The following is a 16,282-nucleotide window of genomic DNA, read 5'->3' as shown; positions in this document are numbered from 1 at the left end:
TTCTATTTGCCATGAAGTGATGGAATCGGATACTGTGATCTGGGTTTTTATAATGAGTTTTATGCCTGCGTTTGAACTGTCCTCCTTCACCCCCATGAAGAGGTTCTTTAGTCCCTGTTCGTTTTCTGTCATTAGAGGGGTATTCATATGCATATCTTAGGTGGTTGACATTTCTCCCAGCAATCATGATTTGGGGTTGCAACTCATCCAGCCTGGCATTTCTCATGATGTGCTATGCACTTAAGTTCAATAAGCAAGGTGACAATCAACAGCCTTGTCATCCTTTCTCAATCCTGAACCAAGCAATTATTCCATACCTGGTTCTAACTGTTGCTTCCTGACCTGCCTACAGGTCTCTCAGGATCCAGGGAAAGATGGTCCTGTATTGCCACCTCTTTAAGAGTTTTCCACAATCTGTTATGATCAACACAACCAAAGACTTTATCGAGTGGTCAGTGAAAAAGAGGTAGAGGTTTCTCTGGAGTTAACTTGCTATTTCTGTGATCCAGCCAGTGGTGACAACTTGAGATCTGGTTCCTCTGATGTTCCTAAGCCCACCTTGAACATCTGGAATTTCTCAGTTCATGTAATGCTGAAGCCTAGCATGAAGGATTTTGAGCATAACTTTATTAGCGTGGGAGATGAGCACAATTGTGCCGTGGTTTGAACATTCTTTCGTCCTACCCTTCTTGGAAATTGGGAAAAGGATTGACCTTTTCCAGGCCCGTGGCTGTTATTAGGTTTTCCAGATTTGCTGACGTCTTGAGTGCAGCACCTTGATACCATTGTCTTTTAGGATTTTAAGTAGCTCTGCTGGAATTCCATCATCTTACTTGATTTCACACTCCTGAATGTCTGGCTCTGGGAAGGTGAAGGGTGCTTATCTGGGTCGTTTAGGCCTTTTTTTCTAGACCTCTATATATTCTTTCCATCGCATCTTGATCTCTTCTGCTTCTTTTCGGCCTTTACGGTTTCTGTCCTTTTTTGTGCCTATCTTTGGATGAAATGTTCTTTGGATATTTCCAGTTTTCTTGAAGAGAGCTCTAGTCTTTCCCCTTCTGTTGTTTTCTTCTATTCCTTTGCATTGTTTATTGAAGAAGCCCTGCTTGTCTCTCCTTGCTATTCTCTGGAACTCTGCACTTAGTTGGGGTTCCTTTGCCTTTTCGTCAAGCTTTTTGCTTCTCTCCTTTCCACAGCTATGTGTAAACCCTCCTCAGACAATCACTTTGCCTTCGTGCTTTTATTTTTCTTTGGGATGGGTTTGTTCGCTGTACAATATTTTGGATCTCCTTCCACAGTACTTGAGGCACTCTGTTTACTAGATCTAAACCCTTGAAACGATTTTTCCCCTCCACCGCATATTCAGAGGGGATTTGATTCAAGTTGTACCTGGCTGGCCTAGTGGTTCTGCCCTCTACCCACACCCCACTCTGCCCCGTTTAGTTTAAGCCTGCATTTTTTCCATGAGAAGCTGATGATCTGATGATGATCCACAGTCAACTCCGGGTCTTGTTTTTGCAGACCGTATACAGCTTCTCCCCCTTGATTGCTCCCAAGAATATTATCAATCTGACATCAGCATAGACCATTTGGTGACATGCTCCTGTAAAGTCGTCTCTCGTGCTGTTGTAAAAGGATATTTGGTATGACCAGTGAATTCTCTTGGCAGAATTTGATTAGTCTGGGCCCTGCTTCATTTTGTACTCCAAGGTCCAACTTGCCTGTCGCTCCAGGTACCTCTTGACTTCCTGCTTTTGCATTCCAGTCCCCTGAGATGATAAGGACATCTTTCATTTGGTGTTAGTTCTACAAGGTCGTGTAGGTCTTCATAGAACTGATTAATTTCAGCTTCTTCAGCATCAGCATTTGGGGCAGAGACTTCAGTAAAGTGAATGGTTTGCCTTGGAAATGAACTGAGCTCATTCTGTCATTTTGGAGGTTGCACCCAAGTACTGCATTTCGGACTCTTTAGTGGATTACGAGGGCTCCTCCATTTCTCCTATGGGATTCTTGCCCACTGTAGTAGATATAATGACCATCCCAGTTAAATTTGCTCATCCCACTCCATTTTAGTTCCCTGAATCCTAAGACACTGAGGTTTACTCTTGCTCTGTCCTGCTTGACCCCATCCAACTTACCTTGATTCACGGACATAGCATTCCAGGTTCCTATGCAGTGACATTTTTTACAGCATCAGATCTTTACTTTCATCTCCAGACACATCCCTAGCTGAACTTCATTTCTGTTTTCGTCCAGCCACTTTATGATTGCTGGAGTCATTGTTGCAGCTTGGTTAGGAGGCTGTTGCTACAGCCTGCTCCTCTGGAGCAGGCCCTGCAGCAGAGATTTGCTGGGTCTTGCCTGGGTTGACAGGTTTGGATACAGCAGGAGAAACAAGAGCCACTGGGTTCAGGTCTCAATTTCGCAAGTTTGAGATGCCTGCTAGATTCCTAGGTGGAGAGAACATGAGGGTAGTTGGAGGCTTGAATCAGGCCAGGTCAGGGCAGAACGTGCAATTCTGAGAATATAGATGTATTCATGGGATTGGATTCAAAGCAGTAGGTCTCATAAATTAGGTGAAGTGGGGAACGAGGGAAGCTGCTGGCAAGTGATTGCTGACCAGGGATGCTGCTAAATCTTCTGCAGTGCACAGAACAATCCCCACGACAGAGAATTATGCAGCCGCGATGGCAGTAGTGCGAACGTTCAGAGACCCTGGCCAGGAGCATAAAGAAAGGGTGAGAAGCCTGATCCACTTGCCCGTGTTGTTGTTTCTTAGTCCTGTCTGACTCTTTGCAACCCCATGGACTGTAGCCCCCAGGCTCCTCTGTCCATGGGACTTTCCAGGCAAGAATACTGGAGTGTGTTGCCATTTCCTTCTCCAGGGGACCTTCCCAACCCAGGGATCGAACCTGTGTCTCTTGCTTTGGCAGGCGGGTTCTTTGCCATCAGGGAAGCCCACTGTGCATGTAGGCATTAGGAAAAGTGAGCAGAGGAGGCTGAGAAAGGAGCAGGAGACAAGCAGAGAAGCAATACTTGGGGTGTGCTATCCGGAGCCCTTTGAATATACCAGGTTTTATGGAGGGACAGGAAGCCACTAGTGTGGAGTGATCTTCCAGCCTGAAGACACAGACTCTGGTGGTCAGTGCCCTCTGGGCTCATCTTGTCCTGTGATGCCATTTTCAGAGGGAGGAACGGAGAACTGGAGAGGGGGCCCCAGGGATGGGATTGCAGAGACAGAGTGGGTGGAGTTGGAGTGAGTCTCTGTCCCCACTGAGGCTGAGGCCTTGTTTATCACAGTCACCTGGTCTTGCAACCCAGAAGTGATGGGACAGTGGCTTGAGGGGCTCCAGCTCAGGTTGGCTGGTGGGAGCTCCTTTTTTGAACATGCAAGGACCAGTCTGGGCCCCTCAGGTTCACTCCTAGTTCTCAGCAGTGTGGTTTGCTTTCTCACACTCTCCTCCCGCCTCCACACCCTCAAAAAGAAAGCTGTACAGAAGCATTCTCACGGTCACCCTTCCTCTTTGCCAGTCATGTGTGGCAGTTCTGCATTCTATTTGTTTTGTCCTGGTGTTTACTTGCATCTGCACAGGTGTTAAGATTCCTGGATTCTCCAAAAAGTGAACTTTACTCTCTGTATGGGAAAACTATTAAAAAAATATATATATACAGTAACCTTCAAGGTAAGGTAATAGCCCCATTGCACAGAGAAATAAAGTTACCTACCCAGGATCACACATGGCTTGTGGTTGAGTTTTGCCTTTAGATTTGGGTCTGTCTGCCATGTAGCTTTTTAACCAAGACAAATGATCTGCAATGCTGCAGGACAGGGCATCTTTTCACATTCACGAGCTCTCACCACTTGCTGCTGTAGGGTTCGTTGGCCCAGCTGTAGGAATCAGGGGTCAGATAAGGATTTGGATGGCAATGGAATGAAGCACAAAGTACTTTTTTTTCAAGGAGGCAGCTCACACCCATTGAATTTGTGCTGTCCAACCCTGAATTTTCAAGAAAAACAGAAATCCTCAGACCTGAAAACTTTCTTCTTGTTTATTCTTCCACTGTCAATGTCACCAGCCTCCTTGCTTTTCTCTGCAGAAAGCAAGACTTTGGAAGCCAGGCATTCTTTGAGGTCTTGGATGCAGGTCTGGGTACCCCAGTTTTCCAGTTGTTGTCTTGATTTTTCTTTTTTTTCTTAGAGTGAATGAGGTGAGAAAGATGTCTGCTTTACTGACTGACAAGAGCATCTTCCAGGGTGTCTTGTCTAAAGATATTATTCGTTTAAAGGAGCCATTAACTTGTGCCTCCTGCAAGACCATTCTTTATAGTCTGCCTGTGTCTTTTGAATAAAGGAGTTTTTTTTTTTTCTTTTAACTTATAAAGGAGTGTTTATATTTTTGTTTTAAAACTTTTTGGAGGTGGGGTGTGACTCATGGCATCTTAGCTCCCTGACCAGAGATGGAACCCGTGCCCCCTGAAGTGAAAGCGTGGTCTTAATCAATGACCACATAGGAAGTGCCCTTAAAACATTTTGCTTTGATGGCTGTTTCTTTTATGGCTGGAGCCTTAGGTAGTGGGATTTTAGTCCATCATACATCAAAGCTGGCTTGGCTGTTCGTTAGTGTGTTCTGATTTTTGAGGAATCACATAATTGAAGAAAAAAATGTTTTTCTATGTAATGAATGCACAGGGAACAAGAAGTCAAGGTAGGATCCCATGGTCTGTAGCCTGCCAGGCTCTTCTGTCCAGGGAATTCTTAAGGGAAGAACACTGGCATAGATTGCCATCCCCTTCTCCAAGTCAAAGTACCGAAAGATGATTAATGAAAAGTCAGTCTATACCTGTAACCTCTGATCACCTGTTCCTCTTTATCACTCCCCACCTGTGAAAATAATAGTGTGACCAGTGTTGGCCCCTTTTATTTTTTTGTTCCATCCTCTTTCCTTGTTGGCTCTATTTAGTCTCCTTGGAAAGCTCTTTTCGACCTCAGTCTGGGTGATCTGGGCCCCACTTAACAATGTCTAGATTATGACCAACCTTGATAGTATATTAAAAAGCAGAGACATTACTTTGCCAACCAAGGTCCGTCTAGTCAAGGCAATGGTTTTTCCCGTGGTCATGTATGGAGGTGAGAGTTGGACTGTGAAGAAGTCTGATCGCCGAAGGATCGATGCTTTTGAACTGTGGTGTTGGAGAAGACTCTTGAGAGTCCCTTATACTGCAAGGAGATCCAACCAGTCCATTCTAAGGGAGATCAATCCTGGATGTTCATTGGAGGGACTGATGCTAAAGCTGAAACTGCAATACTTTGGCCACCTCATGCGACGAGTTGACTCACTGGAAAAGACTCTGATGCTGGGAAAGGTTGGGGGCGGGAGGAGAAGGGGACGACCGAGAATGAGATGGCTGGATGGCATCACCGACTCTGTGGACATGAGTTTGAGTGTACTCCGGGAGTTGGTGATGGACAGGGAGGCCTGGCGTGCTGTGATTCATGGGGTCGCAGAGAGTCGGACACGACTGAGCAACTGAACTGAACTGAGACAGTTTTAACTCTGTGCGACCCCATTAGATGGCGGCCCACCAGGCTCCCCCATCCCTGGGGTTCTCCAGACACTTTTGAACAGGGAGTCCAGGGGAGGGCTGCACCGTGTGTCTCATGACTGAGCGACTGAACTGAACTGAACTGCAAGGCACTAATGTCCACACTGAGAAGCCCAAGAACACATATATTAGTATCTGCATTTCCTTTCCTCCTTTTCTCCCCTACACCAGCGCTAATGCCCTTTACTATTTTCCTTTTCATTAAACAGATGGGCTTTCCATTTCACTGCACACAGAGCTATCACGCTGTTATTTTAGTGGCTGTATTTTCTTCCCTTTAAAGGTGAATGGTAACTTATTCATCCAGGCCCTTTACGTATTGAGTAGTTCTCTACTTTTGCTGTTGGAAACAGCTGCGATGAAGACCCTTCTGCCCAGGTGGGAGTGAATCCACAGGATATGTTCCTAGAAGTGGAGCCGTGGGCCACAGGCTCTGTGCTGCTGATATTTGGAGAGATATTGCCAGATTGCCCTCTGAAGGGTGGTTCTGATTTATGTTCCCATCAGCAAGGTAAGGTTGGTGCCTCATTTCTCCAAAGTGGGTGTGTTTCTTTCTTTCCTTCTTTCTTTTAGTCCCTGGTTTGCATTTATAGCCTAAGCTGTCTTCCTATCAGCTGAGAAGTTTAAATGTTGACAGCCAGGTTGGATTCTGCAGATATTCCCGATATAGAAGGGCAGAAGGAGTCCTGATAATCTCAGTTCAGTTCAGTTCAGTCGCTCAGTCGTGTCTGACTCTTTGCGACCCCATGAATCACAGCACGCCAGGCCTCCCTGTCCAGCACCAACTCCCGGAGTTCACGCAAACTCATGTCCATAGAGTCGGTGATGCCATGCAGCCATCTCATTCTCTGTCATCCCCTTCTCCTCCCGCTCCCAATCCTTCCCACCATCAGAGTCTTTTCCAGTGAGTCAACTCGTCGCATGAGGTGGCCAAAGTATTGCAGTTTCAGCTTTAGCATCAGTCCCTCCAATGAACACCCAGGATTGATCTCCTCTAGAATGGACTGATTGGATCTCTTACAGTCCAAGGGACTCTCAAGAGTCTTCTCCAGCACCACAGTTTAAAAGCATCAATTCTTCGGCGATCAGCCTTCTTCATAGTCCAACTCTCACATCCATACATGGCCACGGGAAAAACCATAGCCTTGACCAGACGGACCTTTGTTGGCAAAGTAATGTCTCTGCTTTTTAATATACTATCTAGGTTGGTCATGACTTTCCTTCCAAGGAGTAAGCGTCTTTTAATTTCATGGCTACAATCAGCATCTGCAGTGATTTTGGAGCCCCCAAAAAATAAAGTCTGACACTGTCTGCACAAGCTGCTAGGAGCCAAATGAGAAAGAGAAGCTCATCTTTTTCTCTCTGGGGAGGACAGTTGAGTCCATACACTGTTGAAAGTTTGTGACACTCAACTCCTAAAGGTCCATTCCCAGGGACCCTAGAGCAGTCCCCTCCCTGGCTTTTGGTGGTTTCTCATTAGAATAAACATTACAATAGCACGTTGACCCCATATTTTGTGAAAAGAAGTGCTTTATTTTTCATTCCTCTTGATTATGAATATTCAGTTTTTAGGCTAAAATTAAGACATTGCACTTACTGTAGACACACATGGGTAGGCCACATGCACTCTAGGCTTTCCAGGTGGCTTCGTGATAAAGACTCCGCCTGCCAATGCCAGAGACGTGGGTTAGATTCCTGGGTCAAGAAGATCCCCCTGGAGAAGGAAATGGCAATCCATTCCAATATTCCAGCCTGGGAGGTCTCATGGACAGAGAAGCCTGGCGGGATGCACTCCATGTGGTTGCAAAGAATCAGACATGACTGAGCACACATGCAAGAACAAAAGCAAAACCAAACAAACAAAAGATGCAGTGTAGACACACACAGGTACACACGCATGCTCATACTTGATTATTTTGGTGATGTGTAGATCTGTTTGTATGAACCCCAAGGTTTCATACAAGGTGCACAAGGGTTAAGACAAATCATGAGGCATTTTCTTTACTCACAGACAACATCTGTGTAATACAGGGCTTACAGCCTTACTGGCCAATTGGAAACACCCGAGGAACCTTTTTAAGGCCACCACTCAGGCCTTCCTTCATGCCTGTGAAGTCAGTCTCTGGAGGTGGGGCCAAGTAGTCAGGGTTATTTTTCTAAACCTCTGGACTGGACAGGGAGCGATTTCAATGTTAAGGCATGGTTAGCAGTCAGGGGCTGGCACACATTCCAACCTGTGGACCAAATCTGGCCCCCAACTTGTTTTTGTAAATAAAGCTTTATTGAAATGCAGTATTTCACGCATTATGTTATGGCACTTTTGGAGTAGAGGCTATACTCCTGCAAAGGTTCATTTACTCTGTGGCTCTTTATGGAAAAAATTGGTTGAACCCTACCTGATATGGTCAGTTGTGTTTTTCGGTAACAGATGTGTGAAATCTGTTAACCACATAGGAATGTTGTAGAGAACAGGATGTCCTGCTGTAACACGGGCAACACCACCATCTCCTGCTACTCCACTTCATGGGAAGTATTTTTGTGTGATAACTTCTTTTCTAACTTTATGCATGAAAAGGCTGCCTGTGTTTTCCCTTTGGAATGCAGTGGTTCCTCATTTCTGAGAGCAGAAATGATGAGATGGACCTCCTGTCTTTCTCCTTTTACTGTCATGTTCTCATTTCAGCTGCTGTTTAGTTTGATCTTCCTCTTTTCTATGTTCCTCAGTCCTCCTCCTCCTAGTTTTTTTTTTTTTTTGCTCTTTGATCCCTCTTTCGTGGTGTCTGTTCACTTCGAAAAATGCCTTTCCCGTAAAATTGAATGAATATTCTTCCCCCTCTAAAGGAGTTGAGCATTCAGCCATTCTCCTTGCAAGCATCTTCATTCCTAGCCCTGAGAGGCTCTCTGAAGGGCCCCAGATCAATATGTGCACACACACCAGACAAAGACATGCATGCACGTGTGCACACTCGGATCAGTTTTCGTAGAGCGATTTCTTTAATGACAGGATGCTTTCTCAGTGTGCTGTGAAAACTCCCTTTTGGAATCTCCCTGGTGGCCAACCCCAAGTGTGCCCTTGGGACAGAGCCTTTCCTAATCTTCCCTCATTATGGTGATAAATGAAGTTTGAGCGATTTGTGGCTCCAGTCTTCTATGAGTGGGTTGGATGGGGCTTTGGGGTGACTACGTGTGACCCCTTAAAAGAGTAAATCTCTGGTGTGTGGTATTAGGAGCAGCCCCCCTTCTTGGGTGCTGGGCGGAGTGCAATGGTCACGTTAAGTGGGAGAATGAAGGCTTTGGAGGAGCCCTGCGGTCCAGCACTCGGTCTGTATCTTGGTCTTTGTACCAGGTTGGTGGTTGGAGGTGACATTCTGGGTGGGGGTAGCAAAGAGATGGGAGAAGTCGGATAGTGAGCTGATAGCCAGTGGAACCAGCTCAGAGGAGGCTGATCTTTATTCTTGATGGATCCTTGAGGGATCCTACATCCTTTCTGACCTGCTTTCGGGGATCAGTCAGGGGAACTTGGCACCCCTTATCAGACCCCAAGCGCGTTCGGGTCTATTGGAGGTGATGTCAGGATGAAAGACCGTGCTTCCTGGCTGCAGAGTCTCTCACTGTTTTCTGGGCCTTTGCTACTTCCACCATTTTGTCCCCTTGTTATGTTCTGGGGGTCTCCATCCTGGGTGTTCATTGGAAGGACTGATGCTAAAACTGAAACTCCAATACTTTGGCCACCTCATGCGACGAGTTGACTCACTGGAAAAGAGTCTGATGCTGGGAGGGATTGGGGGCAGGAGGAGACGGGGATGACAGAGAATGAGATGGCTGGGTGGCATTGCCGACTCGATGGACATGAGTTTGAGTGAACTCCGGGAGCTGGTGCTGGACAGGGAGGCCTGGCGTGCTGTGATTCATGGGGTCGCAAAGAGTCAGACACGACTGAGCGACTGAACTGAACTGAACTGAGAGGTGGCAGCAGAGGAGGTGGGGAAGGAATTCAAGAAATGCATGCTCATGGAGCCTTGGGAATCTGGGCCAACTTGGTCAAACAAAGACCCAGCAGACATGGGGGTTGGGGTGGTGGTAGGGGCAGGCAGGACCTTCGGACCTGAGTCATTAAGCAGAGGTCTTTGCCCGCAGTTGGTGTGAGGAGGAGTTGACATCTTACCTGAGCAAGAAGACACAGGTTCCTGTCCAAGACTAATCGGTCCCCATTCCTCAGATAGATACCAGGAGCCAAAGGGAGGTACAGCACACCAGCTGGAGTGTCTGCCTGTCTTGTTTTCCCTTTCTTTAAATATTTATTTGGTTAGGCGGGGTCTTATTTGTGAGACGCGCGACCTTTGACCTTCATTGGTGGCATGTGAACTATAAGCCGGGGCAAGTGGAATCTAGTTCCCTGCCTAGAAATACAACCTGGGCCCCCTGCATTGGGAGTATGGAGTTTAACCTCTGTACCACCAGGGAAGTTCCTATTTTCCCTTTCTTTAATTTGACCTCCAGACAAGGTTGACGAAGAATGAATTCTCTAGGTAAATGAGGAGTTGGGGTCCCCATCTTTATCAGTGAGGCTTTATCTCTGCGAGGCTCAGCACCTCTCTAGGCTACAAGCCCATGCTGATCTGAGCCTGAAGTTCAAAGCAAAGTGGCCAGACTCAGTGTGTCATTTTTCTGCTATTGTTGAAGTTGAACGTAGTGTAATCTTTGGCTATGGAGGATCCACAGTGATGCTGAGCTTCATGGAAACCAACCATCTGGCTGGGGTTGTGCATTTTCCATATTGAAAGTGACCCAGGCGATAGTTCAGTAGAAACCCGCCAAATGTTCTCTCAGCCTCTTATGTCCAAGTTAGCCCAGGCTGTCGAGTAGATAATATTGTTGGGGTAAACGATAGAGATATTTAAGGGTTTCTCCTCCTGGGCTCAAAAAGGTGTTTTCTAGAAGAAGCCAAGTGATGAGCGTTATTCGCTATTTCCCTCCAGTGCCTGATCTCACGAGGGGGTGGTGGTGTCTTCAAGACTGAAGCAAGGCCGAGATGGACCTGATGGATCTGGCTGAGTCTGTCCAGCTGCAGTCTGCTCCTGTCTCTCTCCTCTCCCCCAAGGGGCAGATTCACAGCAGATTCCAGCTAAATCTTGGCAAGACGATAGAGAGTTGCAAAGCACAAAGAGGTGTGTGTCTTGTTCGCTTATATGATTATCACCATCATTACTGTCTTTAGGGGTACCACCTGGTGGAAATGAAAGCCCAATCCCAGCTCCATTTTTAGCAGCAATTTTACCTTTGGCGCGTTTGGTCAACCAAAAAATATTTCTCCTGGCAGAATATTTCAGACTTGCTAGTTAACTGTTCAGAGGGTATTTTGAGTTTGTCAGAGTACGATCTTTGAGAGTGGCAGCCTGCTGACTCGAGGTGCCAGTTGTAAGAAAATTTGGAAGCAGAAAGAGCCTCCTGAGTTTTACAGTGTGCTTCTCTGCACACGGCAGTGTCTTCATTTCAGGGTCACATGTATCCCACAGTTGTCCAATGTGTCCAACACAAACCTTTCCCCTCCATGCTGGGCCACGCCCCTTCCCCACTCCTTCCCCTGGGAAATACATCCTGCTTCTGTATCTGTTGCCTCCTTTCCTCGTCCCCATGCTGCCTGCCGTTTTACACTGCCTACCCGAAACCTATCCCTAAGGCTGAGCTTGGGCATCACCTCCTCCAGGAAGTCTTCCTTGACTGCCCTCCCTGTCTGCCCACCTCCTGGGGGTACTTCATGGTTCCAAAACATCTGTGGTCCCTTTGTGTGTGTGGGTATCCCTCCCAATCTAGACTGGAATCTCCATGAGGGCAGAGAGGTTTGTCTTATAAAGATCTTATAAAGACTTGCCCTCTCCAAGATACTTGGTCTTATACACTTAGTAATGCTCTAGAATGTTTGTTGACGAGGTAAATAAAGTCAGGAGGGCATTTGTAAGGAAATAGGAGCTGGCTGGGTCTCAGTAGAGAAAGCCAGTCCAAGGTGAGGTTTCTTTGTCACTGGGTGCTCTGGGAGTCACCCAGGCTGTCTAACAAAAGCATTCCTTCCTGGGTCGCCCATTTGGTTAGGACATTGAGTGACGTGGATGAAATTTTGCAGTTCGTAGTCTTCTTGGGTTCTTGCAGGCAGCTGGTCTAGGTCCTCGGTTTGTTATTGTTAATAAGGATTTACAGAGGACTTCGTATGCACCTTGCACTGTGCGTAGATGGTCCTGGAAGGTTGATACTGTTATCGAACCCATTGTCCAGGGGAAGAAACGGAGGCTCAGAGAGGTAGCTCCCTCGTTGAGGGTCACACAACTAATAGAAGCAGAGGAGCAGGATCCGAATTCACCTCCTTTGGGCTCCAGTATCCACGCGTGTGTGGCCATGCTTGTCATTTTGTTGTCCAACCTTTAATTACCAACTGCACAAGCCCTGACATCCAGAAATTAAACCAGATTTGGTTTTTAGATTCTTCCAATTTGAGCCCTGGAGGAGGTGGATGTAGTTCACTCCTGATCCTGCTGGGCTGTTTGTGGGTAACCTTTTACGATTTTCTCTTCCATGATCCCATCATGGCAACCATTGCTCTAGAAGGAAGATGATACAGAGTTGATGGGGATTTCCTCTTTTCGAAAGTGTAGGGTATCGGATTATTGACCAGCAGATGGATGACACTCACTACAGGGAGCAGAAAACATAAATGGTTAAATGAAATTATTGTTAGAAATAGACTTTTGCCCATTTTTGCTTGTATATGGAGGACACTCCTGGTGTTTTACCATTTTTCCTTTTGCTTGAGACATGGAAATGGGTGACTTTCCTCTGGACTCAAATACAAGTAGAAAAACAGTAGAAGCACAGTAGCGGTTGACTCTGCTTCAGGGCAGGGAGCCAGATGGGGGCTGGGCAGCTGGGCCACCTGGAGACAGTGCTCCCCCAACTGAAAGGGGCCAGTATTTCCAGCCCAAGCCAGTCTTGCAGGCAAGTGACCCAGAATGGCCAGGTCTTCTTCCCTTTCAGACAAGCCTAACATCTTATTTTCTGTGTGAAACTTCCCGATTTGTGAATTGGCCAGCACATGCTAAGTTTAAAACAACAAATTACAAAATACTGGAGCACATTGGGTCAAAACATTGCTTCCTAAATAACACGCCTGCTTGCCCCATGTGGCTCATGTGCTGTGAGTTTGCATCACCTGCTTTAAAGCTTGGCTTGTTTCTTTGATAAAAAAAACTTAATGCTTTGGGAATTTGTGGGAAGAGCCCGTGTCTCTGGCCTTGTCTCTCTGTCTCGGTTTTCTTTGTGTCCCAGGACAAGTGATTTCTCAGGGCCTCTTTCCCCCTCCCCCAATCTGTAAAATAGAAGCACAAGCTGGAATCAAGATTGCTGGGAGAAATATCAATAACCTCATATATGCAGATGACACTACTCTTATGGCAGAAAGTGAAGAGGATCTAAAGAGCCTCTTGATGAAAGTGAAAGAGGAGAGTGAAAAAGTTGCTCAACATTTGGAAAACTAAGATCATGGCATCCGGTCCCATTACTTCATGGCAAATAGATGGGGAAACAGTGGAAACAGTGGCTGACTTTATTTTGGGGGGCTCCAAAATCACTGCAGATGGTGACTGCAGCCATGAAATTCAAAGACACTTACTCCTTGGAAGGGAAGTTTTGACCAACCTAGACAGCATATTAAAAAGCAGAGACATTACTTTGACCACAAAGGTCCAACTAGTCAAGGCTATGGTTTTTCCCAGTGATCATGTATGCACGTGAGAGTTGGACTATAAAGAAAGCTGAGCACCAAAGAATTGATGCTTTTGAACTGTGGTGTTGGAGAAGACTCTTGAGAGTCCCTTGGACTGCAGGGAGATCCAACCAGTCCATCCTCAAGGAGATCAGTCCTGGGTGTTCATTGGAAGGACTGATGTTGAAGCTGAAACTCCAGTTCTTTGGCCACCTGATGCGAAGAGCTGACTCATTTGAAAAGACCCTGATGCTGGGAAAGATTGACGGCAGGAGGAGAAAAAGACAACAGAGGATGAAATGGTTGGATGGCACCACCCAACTCAATGGACATGGGTTGGGGTGAACTCTGGGGGTGGTGATAGACAGGGAGGCTGGGCATGCTGCGGTTCATGGGGTCACAAAGAGTCGGACATGACTGAGCGACTGAAGTGAAGTGAACTGAACTGAACTGAAAATGGATCAGTTTTACCAACTCCTGTGTAGCATTCACTTCCATTCCTCCCATTCTCTGTGTCCCAGTGTGTTATGTGTGCGGCCAAGATTTAGCTCTGGATAAATTAGGAATTCATGTGGTTTGGCCCCATGTCATCTTTGAATGTCAGTAACTGAAACCCTCTCCAGGAAAGTTCCATTTGTCACGTGTAGTCAGATGCAACTTAAGTCTACTGCTAACCCCACCAGGCCAGTGTGATGCGATGTGTGGTTTGTTTGTTTGTTTGTTTTTTAATTCTAGCAGTGAGCATGGAAAATATTTGTGGGTTTTTGGTCCTGCTCTTTATTCTGTGACTACGCCACATGGTGGGTTTTTTTTTGTTGTTGTTGTTGGTTGGTTTAATTTGGGCATGCTTGAATTCTCAGAATATGTTTATATGGCTGTCAAGCACAGTGATTCAGGGGAGTATGAGAAGTCAGATAGTAGCAGAAGTGACTCTATCAGTGATGAGAAGCAGAGGTCCGAGAATGAGCCAGAAAGTGCTGAAGACAAAGAGGGGGCTCAGATGGGCAAAAAACCATCTGCTGTCAATAGAAAAGCCCAAACTGCTGAAGCCAGTGGAGATGGAAGAGGAGCTGAAAGCATGTCACCAGCCAGTGAGAAAGTGGATTCAGGATCAGTCTAGGAGAAGACGAGCCCCCAGCTTGAGAAGGACTTTTCAGACAATGCAAAACCCTTGCCTCATCCCACAAAGGATAAGCTGAAGGGAAAGAATTGACGGAATCCTCAACAGTACATTTGGACCTGGACTCCAACACAAAGAGCGGACTTGACATAAATTTAGGAAAAGACCATTCTGCATAGGAGGGTCAAAAACCTAGGAAGGAAGCCAAAGAACTGTCTCCCAAGCAGGAGGATGAGTGGCTGTACCAGTTTCTAGTTTCTTGATTTGGTTTTAGAATGTCATCTTGCCATTTGTAGTATCACGTGTCATGTCACTTTCTGACATCATGAAGTGTGGCACAACAAAGCTTGGATTAGCTCCTGGTCACCTAGCTAGTTACTGAGCAGGAGAAGGAATTAAGCTGTGCCTGCCCACCTTTTACCTTGTTGATACCCAAAGTGATTGATTTTGAGCACAGGGAAAGAAGTCTCTTAGAAAGTAATAGTTGCTTCTAGCAGTCAAGTCGTTTTGAACCTAAGCAGTTTCTTTTCCAATATGCCTAAAGTGTTTGTCAATGTGAAGACATTGGACAGGGCTGAAACTGATAAAAGTGTTCGATTCAAAGACCTTGATGAGTTTATTCCCCCTTACCTCCCCTCACGCTGCCCATGCATCTCAAAATACATTTTCTTACTAGAATATAAGACCTTTTGGGTCGGTGGCACCAGGCTGCTGAGTTCCTTAGGCCTCTAGACATCCAAGGGGCAGTGTATGATGTGCACCTGAGCCCGTACTCTGTCATATTTGCATTTAAGTGACATAGGCTTGAGGTGTCTCAACCTTGGCGCTATTGACTTTTTATGCTGGATAATTCTTTGTCCTGGGTATTGAAGGATGTTTATAAAGACCAGTATCCCTGGCCTCTACCAACTGGATGTCAGCAGCATCTACCCAGTGGCAGCCTTCAAAAGTGTCTTGACAAAGCTAAATCTCCCCTAGTTGTTAACTGCTGCCTGAGTCTTAGTAGTTCCCCCTTTGCTGCTATTAGGGACTGAACCAGCAGTGGCTGCTTTCAAACCTGCCACACCCCAGGCATGTTGGCAGACCCCCCAGTGGAATATAGGAGTGATTTGAAGGATATTCAGCCCATTGACGAAGCAGTCAGCGAATTTCTCAGCTGGCTTGGCAAGTGGGTGATGATATGCCCAAGAAAGATAAGCATTAATTAAGGGCCCAGCAGAGACATGGCCTAAGGACAAATCGGAGATTGTAGCCTTAAAACCTCTTAGACTTTCTGAGCTACATAGAGGAATAGCCAGGTTTAATTATGTGGCTCAGTGGTAAAGGATCCACCTGCCGATGCAAGACACAAGAATTTGATCCTTGGATTGGGAAGATCTCCTGTTGAATGAAATGGCAACCTACTCCTGTAGTCTTGCCTGGAGAATTCCATGGACAGAGGAGTATGGTGGGCTATATAGTCCATGGGGTCACAAAAGAGTTGGACACAACTTAGTGACTAAACATACAACACACACAGCTTCTGACAGGAGCTATCTTCTCAGTTCTGTGTCCCCTGGGGTTTACTTAGTCTGGCTGCTTAAAGCAGGAGAGGGGGATGGATTTTGAGCATTTTTCCTCTGCGTTTGTATCATTGTGAACTGTTGCAGAACCTCAGTTCCTGCAGTTAATTGAAAGAGGATGGAATATCTCAGTGACACAGGGCAGGAAGAGAGAGAGGCAGTTGAGTCAGTCAGGAAGGAGGGATCACCACCCCATCCCTTAAAATTATGAATGGCATCTGAAACACCCAATTCTGTGTAGAT

General features: G+C 46.3%; 1 pseudogene; it reads left to right on the top strand.

Annotated features, from left to right (window-relative positions):
- The first annotated feature begins 2,687 nt into the window (after positions 1-2,687).
- The window catches only part of LOC148773124 (MYND-type zinc finger-containing chromatin reader ZMYND8-like), a 46,976-nt pseudogene continuing 33,381 nt past the window's right edge, over positions 2,688-16,282 (top strand).

Source organism: Moschus berezovskii, chromosome Y, assembly GCF_049115385.1.
Source record: "Moschus berezovskii isolate FMDL1 chromosome Y, NW_MosBer_1.0, whole genome shotgun sequence".
Lineage (NCBI taxonomy): Eukaryota > Metazoa > Chordata > Mammalia > Artiodactyla > Moschidae > Moschus > Moschus berezovskii.
Note: the sequence above shows the minus strand (reverse complement) of the source record. Positions and strands in the feature narration are given on the sequence as shown.